At 41.6% G+C, this 23,887-nt stretch overlaps 1 long non-coding RNA gene across 1 annotated transcript in view; it reads left to right on the plus strand.

The window, feature by feature from the left end:
• Positions 1 to 23,887, plus strand: part of LOC110396458 — a 411,945-nt gene that overhangs the window by 340,070 nt on the left and 47,988 nt on the right. The window contains exon 4 of the long non-coding RNA XR_002436978.1: positions 3,088 to 3,209. This is a non-coding gene — a long non-coding RNA (uncharacterized LOC110396458). The remainder of the gene's footprint in view (positions 1 to 3,087; positions 3,210 to 23,887) is intronic.

Genomic DNA, 23,887 nt, shown 5'->3' on the forward strand with positions numbered 1-23,887 from the left:
ATTAATTGCATTAAAAAAAAAAATCCGGCTGGCTTCCGAGTTGTTAAAAGTAAAACAGAGGATTTATTCCGTTTACACTTCTCATACCAAAATGCCAAACTGCCATTCATTCTAAAAATAAGCATCATGTCATGCAGTCTTTTGTTCTATATTGCTGCCTGACTTTTCATTATAAAATTCCCATGTGGTGTATTACACTAGAAGCATTCCTTCTTTCGGCAGCTTCTTGCTCGGGAGGCGTGTGCTTTGTCATAAAAGCTGACGCACCTCCACACGAGGGCTGGGTGCTGTGGGGGCCCTTTTTCTCCTGATGGCAGAGCTAGGAGAAGAACTGAACTGACTGTCCTTGGAGGAGAAGCTCAGAAGTGATGTAAGGAGGGAGGTCTCCGCTAGCGGGGTCCTTATATGAGGTATACAGTGCCCACTGGGTATCTGCTGTGCAGTGCTAGGAGTGGGCTGAGAGGAATAACACGCTGGCATCTATTTTATTGCTTAAAGATACTAAAGAAATACTTTCCTTCTGTTGATTTTTCTTTCTTGTACAGGGTGGTATTTAAAATCATAGTTCAGGTGGACAGGTGCCTTTTCAGGTTTGAAAGGAATGAGTAACTGTGAAGCCTGAGCGAGGGCCCCTGCTGCTCTGCAACGCTGTGGTGAGCCCCCAGTGCAGGCCACATGTAGCAGATCCATGAGGCCAATGCCAGAGCCATCCCCAGGCTGCACTGCTGCAGTCACTGCAGCCCAGCACTGAACCTGAGAGATCTGCTATAGGAAGGGCTTCACCTCTGAGCGCCCAAAAAGCAAGCTCACTTTGCACCAGTTAAGTGACTTGATTCTCTCATCCCGAAGTTAAACCTGCCCTGAAATAGTCAATTGCATTCTATTGAGAAAATGCTCAGAAATTATATTTTTACAAGATAAAATTACAGGTTAGAGCTGACAATGGTGCTGATGTGTAGCTTAGTCAATCTGGTAAATTAGTGGAGCATGATATTCTTAGAGAAAGTGGAGTGTAGGAGCCATCCCTGAACATGCTCAAAGAAAAACGTTGTGCGAGTGATTCAGCTGTTCTTGCCGTTGCAGGGAAGAGATTAGAGGTGCACCACTTTGTCAGTTCATCTCCTTAACTCACAATATATTATTTATTACAAGGATTTGGTTTCTTAAGCCTGCCTTTTTTTTTTTCCCTTGTAAGATATCACTGACTATTTGATCTTGAGGGTTTATTTTTCATGATGATGATGATGATTATGTACAGGTATGTGGGGAGGGAAGGGATTTGGGGGGCTACAGCAAAGCCCAAGCTTTTTAACATATGGAGCATTGGTGTTTTCGTCTTGTGTTGGTACTTCTTACACCTCGTGCTAAAGATGTGATTGTGGTCAATTCAAGTGCGTCTGGGGTCCCCTGTCGCTTCACTTTCTGACTCCATTGTAATTTGTTTCTCCCTTGGCCAGCAGCACCAAGCACCAACTCTCAGAATGAGATGCCATCTGTATGATAAGTGATGATGTCTCACCTCTCCAGCCCAGCGCTAGCCACATTGCGTGTGCTCACGCCTCCTGCCCCATGGCCCCGTGCTGCCCGAGCTCTCACACACACGTGCACGCCTCCGTGGGTGTGTACATGTGGGCACACCGCTGCAGTGCAGCTTTCTGCTGGAGGGCCCGTGCAGCCCTAGAGACGTGTCTGAACGTAGCTGTGTGAATGGGAAGTGGGAGATGAGCACGAACCAAGCAGCTCCTTTCAGTCCTCTTGATGGATCCTGCACAGTTAGCTATATGTATTCCACCAGAAAATAGTTTGAATACCACTAACAGAATGAACAAAAAAATACATGTATGTATTTTCATGGAGTGTTTCACCTTCTGATGTAGCTCATCCATCAGGAGCATGTCTGGGGCTGCAGGAGAAGCAAAGCACTTTTCCCACAGAAGTACAAGAGAGGGGAAGAAGCCCAAGTGGCTGGGGCAGGACAGGACAGTGTGAATGCTGCTGGAAGTGCAGCTGCACGTGTCACAACAGCTATTGAGATCACAGCTGCACAATGACTTTTCATGCAGCAGCATACTTCGAGGAATGTGGATAATATCAGACCTATTGGCTAAATGAAGAATTTCATTTTCTGCGGCTAAAGCTGTTGAAAAAGGAAGAGGCCTGTTAAGATATTGATTTTCCCACCCCATGTTTAGCATCCAAATAACATTATACGGGAAAACGGTAACTCCTAGTGACACCCAGCAGAGGATAGCCACTGCTGAATCAGTCAGTCTTCAGCGGTATTTTCACAAGCTCTTGCTTTGCTCCCTTACCACATGACACCGTGCTTTTTCTTGCTCCTCTCATGGTTAGTTGGGACAGCAGTGAGCAGCATGGGGTCTGCTGAAGGAGGAGCAGAGGAGGCAGTTGCTTCAGACTGGGACATATGGCAGGACTACTGTGACGCTCTTGGAGGCTGTTAGCTAAACTGCTTAAGACACCTTGTATTCCTTTGACAGGATTTGAGTGATAACACATGTTTTGTTAAAAGAAAAAAAAAATCTTAGCACAAATCAGCCCCTTAAAAAAAAAAAAAAACACAACACGCACTATTTGTGATGTGTTTTTAAAAAACCCACACTGCCCTACCCCCCAAACATAATGACAAGTGAACTCATGAAAATATCAACATTTAACCTTATTTAAATTAGCCAAGTATCTTAACAGGGGACATGTACATTCTTGACCTAGCTGGTATTACAGGGTAGGTTCTTCCATTTCTCAAATATTCAGAAGGCTTTTTTTAAAAAAAAGAGAAGGGAGCCTTGTAAAGAAGTTGTAAAGGCCAAAATAAAAAAAAAAAATAGGTATTGGAGAAGAATAAATTTGCTGTGTGGCTGGCAGTCTGAGAGCAAAACTGTTATGACTTTGTTCAGTTCCCGAAAAGGTACTCCAAGTATATTCAATTATGCAATTAAAAGAATGAGACTGTCCTTCCATCTGAGCTAGATATTACAACTTTCAAAGAATATAAAATGAAGAGGTAGTAATAAGACCTATAACATGTAACCCCATTTATTTTTTCTCTCTGTGCCCTTCTCTCACCAGACTGTTGATAAGAAGGAACAGATGGTGGCATCATCCTGTCTCAGCACCAAGCACTGTCTGGGAGATGTATGCCATGTAAAAAGCATCCCTGTCTGGAGAAGCAGATAGTGCTCCTGCAAAGTGTAAGTGGCCACTCTATTCCATTCTCTTGCAAAATACACGCTCACATATATGTCTATCTTAACTGCAAAATTCACAAAATTCCTTGTTAAATGTTGTTTTGAGGTGAGAGAGTTGTACCAACCTTTTGAATTGCTAAGGACATTTGAGTTCTACAAATATTTGCCTGTCTGTCATTCCACCCTTTTGTCCTTCATTGCCTTAGCTGAAACATTTTGGGTTCCTTTCTTGTAAGTTTTGATAAATCTTTTATAATAGATTTTGGGTTTTGCAGCTTAACGATATCGAATTCAACCTAAGATTTATTGTCGGTTTCACTTGACCTGGGGTCAAAACTTAAAACGTTTGATGGGATTTGTTGCAGTATCGGGGAATGATGTGAAAGTTGCTATTTTTGGTTTCTGCTTAGTTGTTTCTAGAAACTATAGATTTTAAGAAATGAAATGATAAATAATGTCTTCTCTGTTGTTCAAAATAAGATCAGCTTACGTCACTAACACTGGTTTCTGGTCAACCTGATTTATACTAGTCCTGATTAAAAGACAGAAAGGCACCAAGTTCCTAAACAAAACAAACAACAACAACAACAACAACCAGCTCCCAGCGAGGGCATAGGCTGCCAAACTGGGAGTTTAAACCTCCTGGTAGTCTGTTTGCTTTTCTTCGTTACCTTTCCCAGTCTCTGCTAAGCTCCTCAAACATCTTTCCAGCCTGTCTGGAACCTGCGCTGCACAACCACATGTAGTTGCTGTATTGGAGCTGGTGTGGACCAAATATTTGTAGGGGAAGGGACTGGTGTTGGCTCAGGTCCTGTCCGCAAAATGCAGGCTGGGTTGTTGGCTTCCTTTTCCAAGCTCCTGTGGTACTCAGCAGAGTGTTTCAGCTGCCCTCCCACTCTACCTAACCAGAAGAGGCAGCCCCATTGCAGTGAGCGGAAGAGGTGCAGTCTAGCACATGATATTTGGCCCAAAACTGGCCAAAAAAGAAATTAAGTTAGGCGAAGAAAACAAGTTTCATCAGTTAAGGCAATAAAGCACAGTCCTGGAGCAAGTCAATAATGCTCAATTGACAGCCAGTCAATATTTGTACTGGATTAACTTTTCAAGGAATGTGGAGATTTCGGGGAGTTTTATGTAAACACTGTAAATAGGTTGGGACACCAAAGTACGTTTACAAATGCCACATGTCAGATTAGATTAGAGTCACTTCCAGGGAGCAGGATTTTTCCTACCACAAAAGAGACGTTTACATCTTGTGAAATGAACACAGATACAAATTTCTTCTTCATCAAATACATTCAAAAATGTAGCTGGGCAGCTCTCATGGCAATGCTCCAAAGAATGCTTCAAAAAGACAACTTCTTTCTGAGGCCAGATTCTTCCATACATGCTCCGCTCCCAAGATTTGCCAGGCAGAGCTGTAGTTGAGATGGCATCATGGCTGCCACTTAACACAAATGCTGTATGAATCGAGAGAGACTGTATCCAGTGTCTTCTCTTCCTGTATGCCACTCACGGGGCCTTGGGGGACCCATTTGCTAGACAAGATGTCAGCAGGAAGGAGTTCAGCTCTCCTGTTTGTCTTATTGGCACTGATTTATAGTCACCTTTTCTTTTTTCCTCTTTCCTGGTCAGAGTAGCTTTAAAGTTTGAAGTGAAGCAGTGTACTTGTGTCTCAGTGTTCTCCACGCCTTGCTCATCTCTGTGGGGACACTGCCTTTCATAGTTGTGTAATAGGCAAAGCAATTAAGAAATACGCTCAGCAGTTCTGGCATTTGCTCCTTAGTTGAAGATCCATCAACATGCCTACAGATGACCAAAACAAGACCAAACAGTGTTAGCTGCAATGCTTGCAACACTGGAACACTGGGCTCTGTCCGTTGGTTTACAGGTCTCACAGCCTTCCAGTGGCATGCTTAGCACCCACTTCCAACTGAGAGAATAATGATTGACGAGTTCCAAAGCTGAAATCAAACTGGACAAACATTTTGAGATGAAAGTGCAGTGATTTACTCCACAGTGGCTTTTTTATTCGGAGCCATCGTCCCCAGATTTCCCTGACTGGCTCTCTTAGGGGCTGGAACCACATCAAGGTTCCCAGTTCTGCAGAAGAGGCTGTGGGCAGCTGGGCCCGTCCTGCCCCTGCCCAGGCCTTGGACATGGGGCACGATGGAGGCCAGTACAGCCCAAGTTTGCCTGAGCAAATATAGTGTCCTGGGTATGAAACATGCAAAGCGCTGGGGAAATGCACGTAAGTAGCTCAGCACTGAGAGCCCCTCTTGCAGGAAGGTAGGTAGCAGTACTTTACTGTTATTCCTTTTATTTCTCCCACCCTCATATTTTTATTTCCTTACAAAAGGTAATTAGGTCATAAACAGAGGTCTGACAACTAATTTTATCTCCAGCAAAATTAATACCTTAAGCAACAGATAATTTTAGCTGAGCAAAATTAAAAAATATATATTTTAATGACATTTTAAAAACACAAAATCTATTTTTTCCCTTCTGAAGTTGTTCTCCTACCTACCTATTTTGATAGGAGTGGAGATGCTCACTGGTTTTAGTGAACAAACGTCCTGCTTCAGCGTGTTTCCTACCCCACCAGCAGGCCTTGTTGGTCTCAACCTACAACACAAAGTTGCTTTTCATTTCCTTTCTCTTGTTCTCTGGTTCCTTTCAAAAAAAGAAATGATCTGAGGGAAAAGACATTGCTTTTCTTACCCCTAAATTTTCATTGACATTAATAGGAGTCAGGTGGCCAAATCCCTGCGCACAGCTTTGAAAATTTAAGGCCTGACGTTTTCTTCTGGGCAGATTCTTATGTTGCTGGAGTTGTGAATCCTCTGAAAAGATATTAAATATGCAACCAGACTATGTCAGCAGTGCCTAGAGAGTTTATCTACAGAATTATCGTCTACCTTCTGAATCTATAACCCTAAAATATTGATTGGTTAAAAGGTAGTGGATAAAGATTAAGACAGCACAACAGCAGATTACCCTAATCAAATAAAAAGAGTATTAACAGAGCTGCGCACAGTCCTGGGGATGTTGATTTGAAATATAGATGTCTTAACCAAAGTGCTATGTCTCATTTTTTGAATGCATTTTTGAATGCATTTAAATAAATTACCAAATAGAAAGAAAGCAGGGGGGAAAAAAAAAAAAAACACCACCACATTTCAGACAGTAAATTTCTGTTTATAATAAAATTGTTTTATGTATTTCAGTAAATAGTTGGAACTTTTAAAGACCTTTTCTCTAGATAGTGAAAAGTTGTACCTTGGGTTCTTAGCTTAGAGAACTCTGTAGGCACCATGTGATTTTAAACCTGTGACTACGTGTGTACATCAACATGAGTGCTCTTGTAGTAAAGGAATATCCATGTCCTGGATTGTTGAAGTTACAGAGGCACAACAGGAAAATGGGATAGGTAATTATTAGTTTTTATCAGTGGTGGGCACTACTGGTAAATTACTGACTCCCGTGGAAGCAGTGGGCCACTGAACAATATCATTTCAAGTTCCTATCCTTCCCTACCTACAAATTTTGACTTAAGAGAAGATTGAACGCTGTGTGGAGAATGTTTTGGAGTTATACCTAATTTGTATGGAATTATTTTGTTTTTGTTTTAAATTGCACCTAATTTTTAAGTCACAGTGTAAATGCGGTTTTAAAAGTTTTTAACAGCGATGTAGATAAATTTGGAATTAAAATTGAGATCTGAAATGTTGTGTTGCTCCACTTTAAAAATAAGTTCCCTTCTCATTTGCAATTAAAATGTCTAGAATTTGCATAAAACGTGTGAAATTAGAGATAATTGAAATACAGTAGCTATAAATATGTCTACTCCATTTGAAAAATAAATAAAATGTCCACTAAAAGGGTGCGAAACCCACACCCCCTTCTTTTGTTTCTCACATTTGGATCTCTGGCATTTTTCACACTTTTATAGCTAATTTTTATTGCAAAACAATATGTTACATTTGTAGCAGTTGTGGGAATGCAGAATAGCCCCTGGCAGCTCTGTAAAAAAACGGAACGCTGGGAACACGTTTAGGAGAATACAGCTTTCAATTTCATCCGCAGCATTGATGTCGAGGAATCTTATTAAGTGTGATCTAAGAAAAAAAAAAAAAAAAAATGGAGATAAAAAGAAGAAAGCAAACGTTATTTAAAGTGCATCCGTTCTCCGCTGTTCCCTGTGTTTCCGTGTTGCAAGGAGCTGTGTCCCAGCCGGGCAGTGCTGGAGGGGGCCCCTTGTGCCCGGGGCCAGGCCATCCCTTCTCATCTCTGATCCCTGCTGGCCTGGCTCCTCATCTTCAACTCCGTTGGCAGATCCTTGTTGTTTTGGCAGCGGACCAAAACTCTGCTGCTGTGCAACCAAGTTGGCACAAGAGCCGTATCTTTCGCAGATAATGGAGCTGGAAAGACAGACCTCTACCATATTGTCAAATTATACCTTATTAGCGCCTGCACTTGTGAATGGCTGCCGCTAGAGCTGAGCCATCGTATGCACGAGCTGTAAAGGTATTTCTCTAACTCCAGCCATGGAACTTGGAGAAATGTTATTCAAATAACACCGCGTGCATCTTTTTTAGTGAAATTGCACTGCGACGTCCTCTCGTTTTTGGTACTGTGTGGCATTTCTGTTGCTGGAGAACACCAGTAGACTTCAAAAGAGTTGGTCTGGTGTTGAAATGGGCAGCTATTAGCTACCTTGCATCCCATGCAAACACCCGGGATGTAATTCACAAACTGGGAACGCCTGGGTGAAGGTCACTGTGCTGATCCATCAGTGCTCCCCATCCTGGAGTATTATTTTTTGATACCCCATTTCCTGGAGGACTTCCTGGCAATGAGAAATACACCAAGTCAAAAGGATTACTGTGCGAGCCCCACCTTGAGATTAATGGAAATCGAGCAGGTTGTTCAGCATCCGGGCTCCCTTAGCAGTTCTTGCTGGTGTTCTGCTGCAGTAGGTGTATGGGAAATATGGTACCTGCCCTGGGGAATGGCATTGTTCCTCAGCCAGCACCCAATGCCCCACAGTGTATTTTTTATAAATCTCTGCGCTTCTCATCAGAGGTACTGATGCATTGCAGAGCCAGTAGGTGCCTCACTTCAAATTTCACTTGTTTCCTGATTTGGGGATTTGGAGTCATGGGGAGGAGGCAGATTTCCGGGGTACATTTGAGGAGCGCTTGTTATTGAGGAGTGAAATGTTATTGCATTAAGACTGAAAAAGAGGGATGTAAAGTGCTGTGTGGAGTGGTGTATAGTACAGAGTGAGATTGATCCCAGAAAAGTCACAGCGAGGTTGCGTCTCATCCAGGCCTCGCCACTATGGAGTCATTCTTCAGAGACAGACCGAGCAGCAGAGGAACCACAGCCTTACCTGCAAGGTGCCTTTTCATGAGTGCTTTTTTCTCTCCTTTTAAGTTGTCCTCAAGGAAAAATAAGAGCAAAAAGTCCCCGTGCTGCTCACTGCACATCTACAGCACTTCATAAATAATAGTAGCTGTTTTAAAAGCAGGGGACAGGCAGAGGGTTACAATGGATGAAAGCTAGTTAGAGAGTTAGCTAGAGAAATGCTTAAAAGAACAGCAGCAAAGATAATCCACCATTTATTTCCGGGGTATTCTCCAGGTGCCCCTTTTTCTGTCTTTGTCGATCTGTGCTGGGCTGTGCAGGAAGCTGGCAAGCATCGCTGCAGACCCCGGGTGTCCCCTGAGCTGCGCCCACCCCTTCTGAATCTCCCTGCGGAGAGATTCACGAGGAGGAGATTCTCCTCGTGCCCTGCACGGGGTGGCACTGAGCGGCCACTTGCACAGCCCCCTCCTGGCACGGACTGGCTCTCTCTGCGCTTGCCGAGTGAGTGACATGTGCAAAATTGATCATTTCAAGAGCCTTTTGTACGACACAAAACTTCAAGCGGAGAACCCAAGGCATTTCCTTTCATCAACCTGGTTCTAATTTGATCAAAGCGCTAAAAAATCCAACCCGCCTTATTTCCTGTCCAGTTCTTTTACACTTTACAGCACATTATATATCAATCTCATATCCCTGAATTTTAAGAAGCAACCGGTTATATAATTGGATCAACAGTTGCCAATCACTCCAGCACAGCACTGCGTTATTACTAAGCAGACTATAATTTTGAAGCTCTTTTTTATTATGCCTATGACTATATTATCACTGTATACATATTAGGACAGCTGAATGAGCCCCTTAAGGAAAATAAGGGTTCAAATAACATTGACAGGGCTGATAGACTAGCAGAGCTGAGGATTCACCCCTGTTATAACCGTACTGCCTTATGGCACATTTTCAGGAGAAAGAATAAAAACAGGAGCTGTGTGCTTCCTATTAACCCTACCAGCAAATCAGAATACCGCAACGATGGCGAAGCTGGCCATCATCGTATGCTTAAGCAAATTAAAACTCAGACCTGTTTTCTGGTCTCAAATGCAATGGTTCACGTTAGAATTTCGCATTCTCTAGGTCTTGAAATCCTGTTCCTTTTTCTCTCCAAACTCCTTCCCTGTAGACACACGTGCTCACTAAAGTTGAAAACAAAGCCATTCTGGCTTTCTGCTTGTGCGGCTTACCATTGTGCGCTTGCCATTTGCATCCGACGAGAGCCAGCACTATGTCATTTCAGTAGTTCATACAATTACATGGGATTGTTAAATACGTTAAGTCAATAATATTCTTCCTCCCCTAAGCTTGAGATGGTAGCGTTCTTTGAAAGACCTTGAGTCTTGTCTCAGTAGTATCTCCATAAATAAAACTGAGTGACAGCCTTTTAGAAAACTCCACGTTTTATACCACTAATTCACAGATAAGCATTGTTAGTCAAATAAGCATTTAATTCCCAATAGCCTGAATATTTCAATACCTTGTCGCAAACAAATAAATCGAATGTACACAGTGGCATACAAAATATGGAAAATAATCCTTAGGGTTGACATATGAACTCATAACCTCTGAGGTAAAGGTGAATGACTATTGATGTAATTTCATTATTGTAAAGACCTCCCTTCTTCTTCTTTTTTTTTTTTCCTGTTTATAAGCAATTCATTTGTATGCAATAGCTTGAATGAATTAATCCTGTAAATTGTAACTCCAGCAATAATAATAATATTATGAAGAGAACAATACAATTTATTCTGTTTTTGCCTAAAATCAGGCACTTAATGGTACATACCTGTTTCTGTTTTGTTTTTTTTTTTAATCTTTAATGTTTTTCTCTGTGCCTCTATCACACATTTGTATGTGTTTTTGTGCATATATGCTTTACAGACATAAATATGTTCACAATATAGCCATTAAAAATATTAATTTGTTTCACATCTGTGTAAGCAGAGACAGGCACACACAAAAGCACACATGTGTGAAAACAGGACGTGTCTCCTCAGCAGTCTGATCCTGTGCCCTGCAGGACCTCACCAGGAGAAACTTGGGAGCAAAATGCAACTCACCGTGATTAAAATTGCCTGTTAATTTTCAGGCAAAGTGATCCAATTCAGAAATCGGTGTTTTTTTTGTTTTTTTTTTTTTTTCAGAAAAAAAAATATATTTTTTTGTCTATTTGGGTGGACAGCATCTCATTCTTGTTTTATTTATTTAAATCTCAAATCGGAATGGGAGCATAGCCCCTCCTACACATGGTACACAAGCTGATAAAACAAAGTAAGTTGACTTATCACTTTTGAAGCCTGTTTTACAGTACTGTATTTTTTCTTTAGCAATTCTTCCTGTGTTTTTAAGTAATGCGATAAAACCATTTCTCCATCTTCCTGTATAAAATGGATTGTGGCATGAGGAGTGTGGTCCTCTTCATCTGCTTGCTGCATTCTCTTCTGAAAAAACAACGCACAAAAGAAGCCCACAGGCAGTTGAATAGCAAGTACATATATAAGCATGTGTGTGCAAGCAGAACAAAATCTATACCTTGTGCTGCATGTTTAGAAACTGTGTAATCCACAGAAACATGCCCTGTGTCCTCTTCCTCTCCGCACCGCCTATTGCTAGGCTATTAGGAGAATTGAAATTCCCACTTTCAGCCTCACTACAGATTAATATGGTTCAACACAGATACTTATTTCTCTGATAGTTTCCCATGCATCTTCACAGTGAAGTTGCAAGAAATTACTACAGCAGAGTGTGTAAAGCAGATGTTATCCCATTAATTAGCTCTGGACCTGAGCAGGCTCAAGACTTTCCCATTTTCAGACCGATAGGAATTGGTCCCAGTGAGCGTGCTCCATATCCACATATAGTATCATCTCATAAACAGTGCTGGAGACACAGCAGGCCCTTGATGAAGATACACTAGCTTATTTCTAATTTAAAGTTATGTTGCTTAACCTTAATGTAATTGGTCACCGGTGACCAACTGTTTGTATAGCGAGTTGATGACCAAAGAGATGTAATAAATTATAAAACGTACAGTTTAAATAGAAGGAATGATAGTTCTGTTAAAAGCCTTGCATGTAATAATGGTAAAATAATTACACCTCAAACAGAAGAGCCTTGGATCTGATAAAGCTAACAAAGTCTTTCAGATGAAGGTGTTTTCAACTCGCTTTAAAGGACGCACATAAAATGCTTCCTTCTCTCAGCGCGATGTCTTACATTGGCTGAATAGTCGGCTTTCAAAGCTCAGCCTAATATTGATTGAAAATAAATTGGTAAAGCAAGATATTTTCTTTTTGAGGGGTTGTTTGGATTAAAGTAATTAACCAATTTCTGTGGCTAACGAGAAACAAAAGGAATTTGCACAAATAATTATATTCTGTACGTCAATTCAAAGCCACTGCTAGACATGCTTTAGAAAAGAGTTGATTAGCTGGTAGAATAACCAGGATAATAATCATCTATGGAAAGAAGTCATTGACACAACTTTAATGCTTAATAATGAATAGCATGCCAGGGGCAAAATAAAGAAAATTTGCCTTCTGAGAACTAGTCTGTATCTAAAGTTTCTTGGGCCAAATATAGGGATTCCGTGAGACTCCTGGACTGCGGCTGTGGTCCTGCAGCAAGTAACAGGTGCAGTTAAATTTAAAGCATGCAATTGCACGCATTAAATCTAGTAGTTTCTATATGCTGCAATTTAATTTCAGGCCTTTTCCCTGCTGAAGACTTAAAGATTGATTTTAGAAATGCAGAAATGTAATGAACACCTACTCTTCTACGTCTGTTTTTCGTTTTTCAAACCGCACCGTATTAACAGACTGTTCATTAAATCAAGGAGAGTGAGGAATGAGTGTATGAATTGCCAGTCTACGAAGCGATAATTTTTCTCTCTAAATATTTGCATTTAAAATTTGGGCTACCTCCAAATGTCCTAACTTCACAATAAAGAAAACGAGTTTATTTTTCTTAATTCTCATATTTCATTTCTTACAAGGAACCTTCCAATAATTTAAACTATTTACAATGCCTCAAAGATCATTATTTCCCCATGACTCCTCAGAGAAATATTGGAGCCACTCTCTCTACTGCTGACATTAGATTTACCTTTGAAGACTGGTTTACAAAATGGAGACATTAGGATGTGAAAGTCATTATTTTTTTACGCTGCTCGGAATGCTAAGTTTTTGTGTTTGCTTTATTAGAGTAAGCATTGCTATAGCTACTAGGTTTGTTATGGAAACTTGAAAAGCAGATGCATTAAGGTATTCTGTTTTTAAAAACACACTGTTCTTTATAAGAGAAAATATAAATACTGTCTGGGGGCTTGTCACCGACGTATATTTAAAAACAACTCTCCCCCTCCCAAACCAATGAATAAAAATGCATTTTGATACTCTAAGTGTTGGAAGAGAATTGTTCAACCAATGGGAAATCAGGTGGGGTAACGCATCCTGATTCTTGTAATTGAGGCTGTAAAGAAAGATGAGGGAGATGTGCACTGTTTGTGTCACACTAGTTGTGATCTGTGAAAATAACTTCAGAACAGCCTTTCTTAATATTAAAATGACACTGGTGCTGTTCGACTAAAAATCAATACAGCTCGCAATTTTAATAAGGAACATGAATCTGAAAAAGTGTTTAGTATCAGGCTATATAAACACACCCTAATGAGATACTATAAAATCCATCACATTAAAGGCTGGTTCCTACAAGGTATATTAGCTAAAAATGTTCAATATATTAGGTCAGTGTACAACACTACACATAATAAAGCAGGTCTGTCAAGGCAAGATGCATGTTTTGCCCCTTAAAACTGTTATGTTTTGCACATTTTATAAGGTTCTTTGAATACATGAATAAGATAAGTTATTCCCATCTCTTTCTTAAGCAATCTCAGAAATGGCTGTGACCTGAAATTGGAAATCTTGTAAACACCCATCCGAAGAAAATGTGTGCCGTTCTGTCTTAAAGAGATGGTACATGTTTAATTATCCCAACTTCTTCTAGGAGAATACTATTAACATACACATTAGCATCGTCCCATTGGTTCCTCCTGCTGCTCCACCTTAGGGGCAGCAATAGGAGCTAATCTTATTGCTCCCATGCGCATAATAATGAAATTTTGTCTTGTCTCTGAGGCGGTGTTCTTTGGTCTAAAGTACAGCAGGAAACACTTCTTTTTTTAGAAAATTCCTGACCGACTCATCTAAAAAGATTTTTAAAATTAAAATTCTTCCTATGTGAATACCAGAGCCTGCAGAATACATTGCTTTGACTTGAGAATCAAAATTAAGCAATTGTGCAAATAAATTGCTCTGTATTCACATCCAGAATACAGTACACTGTAGCTATGGGTGTATTCAGCTCTTTGAAAAATGGGAAGCAGTGGATTTTATGGTGTGTTTTTTTTCCTCGCAGTGTCCATATAAGCTATTCTTAAAGAATAACATAAGAGCAAACAAAAAGATATGGTTTTAATATAAAATACCTCTGCCTTTTTCGTGCAGTCTTCTACAGACTATAATGGGGAAAGGAGAAAAAAAAAAACAGGCAAAAAAATATATGTGAATTCAAGGCTACTGAATTAAGGGAGGTTGTACCAACATTTCCCCCACTGTACATTATTTGTATTCAAGGTTTTTGAAATGACATTGTAATCTGATGATGCACCAGCCTATTATATTGTCTAGCAGGACAAATATCCTTGCGTTTTCTCTGTAGAACTAACACAATTTTTCCATGTCAGAGGTGCATAATATCCTGGCGGTCATAAGGAATGATGCTATTAATCCTCTTGGGCAATCTCCAGGTCTGATTATTAGGGAAATAAATTTGCATGCTGCATATGAGCTAGGTGAATCACTGAGAGCACAAATTATATTTCCTGACAGCAAGTTAGAGAATGGAGCCACATCGCTTTTTTATCTTTTTTTTTTTTTTCCTCTGAAAGCTATAGAATTTCAATTCATTACATGAGATTGGTTAGAATTCAAGTCTCTTTTTAAGTTGATATTAAGTTGAGTCTGTTATCTCTGTGAAGGCTAGTAGGTTCCCCTGAGTATCCACCTAATCACTACTTAAAAAAATCGAAACGTATAGTTAGTGTCATGATTTAGGTACCAGAGCTACTTTATTTATCAGTGTGGAGTGAGATAATTTCAATTTGAGGCTCTGTAGCCCTCATGAATTTAACTGTCTTGAAAGCTTTTTTCCCTCTCTCTCTCCCTCTCTTTCTCTCTGCCCCTTTCTCCCTCCCTTTCAGCATGCATATTGTAATAATGGTTATTCTGGGCACCTGTTTCCCTGTTCTGCATGCATTTCTCAGACTGCTTTATTTATCGTATCGTATATTTCATTGTATGTGTTGAAGATTTTGGGGTGAAACGCTATTTGGATTTCAGTTAAGAAATTTGGCTTTATTCTCCGTGCTAGCAGTGCTACCAGGCATTTCTGCTTTTCGTATCGGTGATGAATGTATTTTTATTATTTTTACCATTTGGCATCTGAGCAACCTTTTTGCATTATTAAATCTGAACAGGGAGAATGATAGCAAGCGAGGGGAGAATAAATGGCTCCATGTCCTGATGTATTAATTAAGCAGACATTTATTACGATCAGAGTTTTATAGATGTTGTAAAAAGGTATTTTTTTTTCTTCTTCTTCTGTGATATACATCCACGTATGGTAACTTTTCTGAGCTGGGTTGGAAACGTCCAGGCTTCATAGATTTCTCCCTGATGAGTGCTGCTGCGCCATACCTACAGGAACCAATCCCAGCCAGGCCCTGGGGCAGGGAGCAGGTGTGGCTGGATCCAGCATGGAGCTGGATGAGGAGCATTTCCCCTAAAGGTGAGGACCTGCAATCCCTGTGGGCTGGGCACAGCCTGCAGTGGGGGTTCTGACATCTCTCCCACTGCTCACTGGGGCTGAAGGCACAGAAAACCTCGGCACCGGTCTGAACTGCAGGCGTGACTGAAACAAGAGGCAGGTAGTGTATCTGATAAACCCAAACCTGAAGTGTTCTTAATCATTTACTTATTCATGAACTGCAAGCAACAATGCTAAAAGGAAAAGGATATATCTCTGACTCACAACTTCGCTTGTTGCCAAATATATGGCGAAGGAAGCCCTTTTAATCATCTTAAATGAAATCTATTTAGGATTTGCCCATTCTCTCATCCGCTGGGTTTCGTTATGCTTCCTGAGCATGGCTGGTGCCGTTTCTTTCCAGAACAAAGGGCTTTTTGTTTGTTTTCTTTTTGTTTGTTTTATTAATTTCTTCTCAGCGCATGGGTTGTGCTTATTCACAGACAGGAAGTGTTTCCCACATTTAGGAAAAGGAAATAGCCTTTGGAGAAAATTCAAAGAAAGTCCACTGGGGAGTGACTCGCCTGTTCAGAGTGTTATTTCCTATTCCTGAATAGAAACATCAGACTTATTTTTGGCATCACATAGCAGTGCTGCTATAAACACTAGCCTCTTTAATTCCCATCTCGCAGTGGACATTTATACGTGGAACAGAGGGTGTTTGTTGCCCTCCTGAAGTGGGAATGGGTGATAAAAAAGGAAAGTTTTAACAAAGCTGCACCACTGCCTCTCTCCTGTTGTCTGTGACCTAGCCAGGAGCACACTGGTACCCCTGAACCCAGATACAAACATGAGTGGCCATTTCAGTGTGATTTTAGGAGCTGCCTTCTTAGTAGCCAGCAGCAGAGCCATGACCAGCTCCTGTCGCAGGGAGCTGCGAAAGAGGCTGGCAGGAAAATGATGGGCATTTTAATGGATACTTCCTTGGGGTGAGGGAGAAGTAGCAGGCCAGAGCTTGAGGCCATTTCTGCCTTTATAAATTGCAATAAATACCTAAGATCAGCTGGTGTTATCGCAGGGAGAATGGAGTGTAACCACGTCTAGCCTGGCTGCCTCTCTGCAGCAGTAAATCCAAACCATGTCCTGGTAACAACCGGCGGAAAGGGCAGGGCACTTAGAGTCGCAAATGAGCCAAAGGATGGCAGCTAGTAAAGCTTTTATTTCAAACTTTATCTTCTACTGCCCCTCATCACCACACGGTGAAGATACTCTCCTGAAAATAGGAGAAACGAGTTTTGAACTTGAGCAGACGGTCAAAAAACACAATCGAAAAGATTAAAAACAGTAGTTTCTCTGAAAAAAAAAAAAGTGGATCTCATCCGTTGCTCCTTTGGATTTCTCTTTGTCTCTTAACTCCTACAGCCTGTCTGTATCTTAAACCTTGTGTTCAGATCTCTGCAAGCACACGAGGGAAACTTGCTTATCTCAGTCGTGCCCGTGCTGTCACACGGCCCTGTGTGCCAGAGCACCAGGACTCAGCAGAGCAACTTCTCCTGATGCCAGATCTAGAACACCAAAAAATGTTTCCAACCTTCATTATGGAGATCTTTTCCTAAATGTTCAAAAGCTTGATATAAACACGTGTAACAAAAAGCATGGACGGTGCATCACAGGGAGGCTGCTGCTCAGCTCTTCGGAACATGAACAACCTTTAGAACTCTCCCTAGAAAGTGGTTTCTTTGGTTGAGAAAAACAACTGCAATGTCTGAACTTTTGTTTCTTCTGCCAAAGTTTCAACTGCCAGTCTGCAGTTAGTAAAACTTTGGTTCTAGTAGGGTGAAAAAAAACAGAAAGCAGTCTAAAAACAAGGAATAATAAGGCATAGTTTCTATTCTGTCTTTGAGGTTATTTTGAGCAGGTGAGGCTCAAGCATTAGCACAGGCTGCCCGGGGAACTGGTGGAGTTCCCATCCCCGGAGGTGTTCAGGAACCGTGGACATGTGGCACTGAGGGATGCAGTTAGTGGCATGGTGGTGGTGGGGTTGGGCAGTTGGACTAGATGATCCTAGAGGTCTTTTCCAACCTCAATCTTTTAATGATTCTGTGACTGGAAGGTTGTGCCAGGTGAGAACAGCCAGTTCTCCTGGCTGCGGCTCCTGGGATGTGAGCTGAGGCGGCTGATGCATGCTGCTCAGCACTGCAACAACAGAGCTTGTGGGTGCACCCAGAGAAGGGGAGCGGGATAAAAGATTGAAAAAAAAAAGTCCCAAACCATCCCCAAGCAAATGGCAAAAGCCCTCAACCTGGAATATAACCCTGGGGTTAGGTGTGACAGAGGGAAAAGGCTTGCTGCGTCCACACTGCTACCCTTAGCCGTGTGTGGCTGAAGGCTTTGGCTTATGTTCTGGGCGACCACTGTGTGCCATCAGCTTCTGTTCTGTGACCTGTCAGGGCAAGGAATTTTGCATGGCCTGAAAAGCTGACAGAACGATTCACCTTTCGGGGAAATGTAATATTTTCTGATAAGGAGCTTATGTTAGTTTTCTTAGCAAATAGCCTGAAAGCATATCTGTCTGTGGCATTTCTGGATGTGATAAGTTGAAGGAAACATCCTTGACCATGACTTAACAAAACAGGCCATTTGTTTCATGGGGTAGCTGTTTCGAGAAATGTAAATAAATGGCAACTTAAGGATGATATAAAATAAACGATCACAGAGAGGCAGCCCGGAGTTGCATTGTTTCAGAAAACACGAGGCACTATTTGTGGAGCTGTAAACAGAGGAGTGTCTTTATTACCGTTCTTGGAATCAAATCAGGAAGGCAGAAAACTGAAGTTTTGGGAAAGATTAGTCTGAATTTTAGAATGTCTTTGGGTTTGGCTGTTCTCCCCAGCAGCACCTCCCTCTTTGAGGAAGGTGGATGAGTTCCGTGGCATTGTTGGCAGCACGTTGCCGCTTGGTTGAAAACTACCATGGTCTTATTAACAACCTGGGTCATTATTATAGCAATATTTCTGCAGTCTTACCTGTGCTGCATGTGCTCCTCTGAAGGAAACATGCCTGGCTCATCTAATACCTTGTAATGAACTGCATTGCACACCCTTCCACTTGAACGTGCCTTTCCTCCCACTGTTTTACTGGTATTCCTAAACTATTACGCCGCATTTAAAAATGAATTGTGTGCAATGACATTAGAGAAGGGGTTAGGCTTTCTGAGCTGCTACCAGTGACATATGACTGTGGTGACAGACAGTCAGCAGTATTCAAACTGAATTAATCTGAGAAAGCAGCAGACTTCAATGCGGAGTTTAGGAGGAGGCTGAGCAGTTACATATTTACAAAAGGGATGTCACTGAACCGTCTTTCTACCCAGGGACAGCCTATGGCTACTTAATACTTTTAAACCAGTAGTGGAAGGATTAAATACACCTGAAGTCAGGTCTTTGAGGCCATTTCCCTCTTGTGCTTTCTTTTCCTTACTTGAGCTGCACCTCAGCAGATTTTTTTTTTTTTTGAAGGGTTATGAGAAAGGGTGGAAATTCTGATACCTTTTATTAGAATTGCACAGAAGTAGGAGAATCCTCACAGAGTGGCGGGCTCCTTTCTCTGTTGCCTTTGAAAAGTTAACGCCTGTGAGGCTATGCAAGAAGCAGACACTGCAGTGGAGGAGGAGGGATGCGGTAATAAAGGTGAGAGCGATACCTTAATTTAACAAATATGCAGTGCTAATTATGTAAACAAGTGAGAACTCTAAAATCTTCTCATGGTGTGTGTCACGCGATTGAAATATTTTATGGCCTAATTTGAGATTTTACAGCGATAACGTTATTTTATATTGGCTAGTTGACAAGCATAGGCCAGGGCTGTCCATCAAACAGAACTGTTGTGCCAGCTTGTATCTTGGCAATGAGCACAAAAAAAGAAGCAGTCAAATTCTTGTTTATATATTAATCGTTGAATCAGATTTCACTCTTTACTACAGATATTTCTTTAACCAGGTAGCTTTAAAGGGAGAAAAAATGTGTACGTATTTGTGTGGCCTATATTTTAAACTGAAGGAGTTTTAGAGAAAGCTCCAGATCAGGTTTCACAAATGCATCCAAGAGATCTGGTCCCCATTCAGGGGCATTTAGACAGCAGTAGCTTTTCTATCATTATTAAACATTTTTCTCCTTTTTTGCTCACAGAGGTTGGAGTGCATGCATTTTGAAAAGTGGCAGGACTCTGCCAGGTAGATATTTATGTGTACATTTGTGTTAACATGATGTTATCATGTACTAAACGGAATGAGAATGGTAAGCAAATATTGAAAACTTGGTCAGATTTGGTGGCATAGTCGAATGCACTGCTTCCACCTCTCTGAGATCGGTATCAGTTTGCTCAAAGTCATTCAGTTTACAGTCTCTCCTCAAAAATTCTCATCGTCCCTCTCCTCCCCCACCACCACAGCAGACAGCACTGTTCCCGAAACCAGAGCTTGAAATGCTGGCCTCGGTGAAGGCAGCGAAGACGCCAGCTTCGGGATGGGCAAAGGACTGTCCTTCATGATGAGCCTGGTGGGACAGGGCGGTCAGTCTGGGCAGCCCCAAATCCTACTTCTGGGAATGCTCAGGACCAAATTGCTCAAGGGGAGATGGAGATGTTCCTTACTGCCCAAGGAGGAGGTTTCTCTGTAGCCTCCAGCAGCCCATGGTTCATTTCTGTCACAAATAATTAGGGTTTTCATCCTTTCTAAGATATTTATCTTAATCCTAGCTTGGATGTTCTCATTATTCACATAAGCATCTAAATTAAACTATTTTATATCATATTAAGTCCTTAGCCAGAAGGGTATCTTGTGGCAATCAGTTCCATAGGTTAATTATGAACTGTATAAAATAGAATTTTCTTTATTGGTTTTTAAATATGTTGTTCTTCCGTGTTGTTGCATTAGGATGAGAGGAAACCAGGAGCAAGCAATTGATCTTCTCAGTAAGTTTCGTTAACTCTCTCATGTCCCCTCCTTTACTTCTCTTCATGAGGTAGGCCGCCTCAGTCTTCACAGACTTTCCTTCAGCTGCAAATCATTTTTGTTGCCCCGTTCTGTTTCAGCTGTATGGTTTTTTTAGATGAGTTGAATGTAGCTTAGTACAGCATTTCAGACAGGATACAATATCCAGTTATTCAGTGACGTAGCATTTGGGTATTAATTTCCTTCTTGTTCTTTATACAGTCCAGCAGCGTATTTACTTTTTCTGACCGCTGCTTCCAGTTGTTTTGCTTTTTCATTGAGCAGTCCAAAGTGGCACGTTTTCTCCTCCTCCTCCTTTTCCCGAGTGGCTAGTTAATTTACAACCAAGCGTTGTGCATGAGTATTGAAAATTATTCATTCAAATGTGCATTACCTTGCATTTATGAACAGTGAATTTCGTCTGTCTTCACGGTGCGCATCTGTCTAGTTTTTCTAATCTTTTGTAATCATGAGTAACCTAAATATTTTTGCGCCCTGTGCAAATTTTGTCCCCTTCCCCTCTCTTTTGCAGAATGCTAATGAATATATTAAACAACACCAGTCCTAATACTGACTACTGAAGCACTTTATGGTGAGCCTTTTAGCAAGCTAGCAATCAACAATTTATTTCTACCCTTTTGTTTCTGTCTCTGGCTGTCTTTGTTTAACACACAGATTTATTTTCAAAGCATTGCTATTTCCAAGTGTTCTGCTGAGAGCCCTCCCACAGAGTGCAGGGACAAATGCATGACTCTGACCTCACATGTCCAGTGACATCTAACACTGATGCTCTAAATACAGCGTTTGCAGGGCTGCTAAGGCTACAAGCAGGTCAGCTCCACTGCAGAGCAGTAGACTTGATTAGTCTCTGGAAATAGAGATGCAGGTACTGGCAGATTTGACTCAGCCTATTCCATATCCAAAAAGAAAAGAGAGAAGTGAGAGAGACTGATTTATGCAGCTTGCTGAAAAGAGACTTCTTTTTCTTTTTTTTAAACCATGGCTGTAAAAACAAAACTGCTGCCCAGCCAGGGTAAGCAGTTATATACCACAGGGCCCCTTGCAGTAAGACTGATGGTCTGCACTGAGGTTCAAGGAGCAAAACAAATAACCCTGCTCCCAGTGCCATGATTTGAGTTTGCTTTCAGCCAGTTGGTCACCACCTTTCCAGAGACCGTTGACATGCCCGTGGTGCTGCCTGGAGCAAATTGCAACATCTTTGGTGCTGAAACGTGCATTGTACAGTGATTATCATCATAACCTCTGTTTCGTATTTGAATGTTGCTGGAAGATGGAAAACAATGCTCATCCCTTGCTTTGTTTTTCTTGCTTGGCTTTAATGGCTGTGGTTCGATTTTGTCAACAGACAGCGCCTGTTGTAACTTTTGTAGGCCTTAGTTTCTGCCAGCTATTGAAATTAATTCTCTCATAGCTCTTTGTCAGATAGAGATGCATTCGCTTTGTGAATGGGAAATTGAGACATGGAGAGATTCTGACAGCTCCCAGGGAAGGATGGAAACTCTCCTCTTCACGACCAGGAGACCACCCACTCGTCACGGCACCGGGGAGAAGATTCATGTACCTGGTGCGACAGGAGGGGCAGAGCAGGGCGAGCACGTAGCAGCTTGCATCGTTCCCCTGCTGCTGGCAAGGCAAGTCCCTGGCCTGCGCTCAGTTCCCCGCAGGGCTCCGTTTCCTGCCCTCGCTCCTTCCTGTGCTTGAGTGGTGGCTCCTACCTTAAAGCTGCTATTTTCAAGTTTTAATAACGTTTTGCAGCTCATTTCCTGTTTCTTAGCTGACAGCCTTTCCAAAAGTAATCTTTGGCAGGTACTAATTTGGGTGATGACCACTTGATCTGCATTTTTGGTGGGTAATTACTGAGTCAGAAGTGAGCAAATTTGATAGCCCCTGACAGTCAGTAAAGCAGGCATATTTACTACCCACTCATTAAAGATTCACTGGTGGTGAAATGCCCTGAAGTTTGCACTCCTCTCACACATAAGAAAAATTTGTCTGTTAAGTTCCAGAAGTTTCCACTTATGTTTATTTTGTCAGATTTACAGAGTCTGAGACATGCCGGCACTTTGAAAAACAACTTTTTTTAAGGCCAGATACCTTGATGTAACGAAACTACCACTAGATCAAAACTCCAATGGCTTCTGAGGCTGGATAACATCCTGCGTCCTGCAACAAATCTGTTCCACAGACATGTTGTTTTACAGTGATAACTGAATCTCAAAAATTTGGAGGTCTGATTTGCACAAATGCTGATAAGTTCGCAAACTGATGCCGAGCTCCTACAGCCACCGGAGCCAGGTTCATTGGTATGCTCTGGCAGCTTTGCTTCACTCTAGTGATACAAAGCAGCTGTAAATCCGGTTGTGCTGGCCAGTTAAGCGGGCTTTATGCTGCCTTACGTTGCCAGAATGGCCAGAGTGTACCAGTGAGTCCTGCCCTCTGTATTGCCTGTGCAATGAAATTGGGCTGGGTATCTCCTGAGAAAAGGGAGGCTGTTCTGAGATTATCAGCACAGCTTGCTTCCTTGCATTACTTTGGCACTAGTGTCTGCTTCCTGTAAGACCCTGTGCAAAAGCGAGCAAAAAGAAAACATCATGTGGGAAGAAATAGCCAGACTTCTTTTCAAATGTCAAAGAAATTCAGATTTATTTTGAGTTCTAGAAGAAATGTGGGAAAGGAATATTTGCCAGATTCTTGGCCTCCCCATCTGGCTTCTATGAACTACCTTTTTATTCCCTCTTTCCCAGTTTCCCCAAATCGTGGAGATCAAGTCCCTACTGCAAATCCTCTAAGAAGTAGCTTAAGTAGATTGAGAATCTAAATGAAACTCAATCTTTGTTTCTGAACCAAGAAGTAGCTGGTGGAGTGCCTAGTTTTTTCCGCAGTACCTAAAGATATCAAAACTCTTATGAATGTGACAAGGTACTTGAGCCAATACTTGCCCTAGAGCCTCCAAAAATACCGTTTGTCTCCATCTTACAGCTTACTCCTCAGTGTGGGCTGAGGACTTTCCCTGACCACTTGCACTTCCAGATGTCCATCCTTTGGCTTATGCATCGGTGTGCGTGCTCAGTCCCCCTCAGCTTGTGGCATCATCACCTTTATGACAGCACTGAGGATAGCATTCACAGCGATTAGTGTGCGGCTCTTCAGGTTTCTTGTGAGCAATATTGATTAAATTCATTTAGTCTCTTAATGTGGTTTAAATACATAGGGTGGGTTGTGTAGTCCCTGTGCAGAGAGGACAGAAAACAGATCCCCTAGAATTCCATCAGAATTCATTAGGGTTTTGATGAATTGCAACTGCTAAGAAATTGTCTCCCAGGACTTGGAAATTAGTCAGTACCGAACCGTACAGATGTCAAATCACCTAAAGAGAAAACTGAGAAAAACTGGCTGAGGGAATAGTGTCTTACTGAAATCAGGAGAACTGGTTTTAAAGGAA

This window comes from Numida meleagris, chromosome 3 (genome assembly GCF_002078875.1).
Source record: "Numida meleagris isolate 19003 breed g44 Domestic line chromosome 3, NumMel1.0, whole genome shotgun sequence".
Classification (NCBI taxonomy): Eukaryota; Metazoa; Chordata; class Aves; order Galliformes; family Numididae; genus Numida; species Numida meleagris.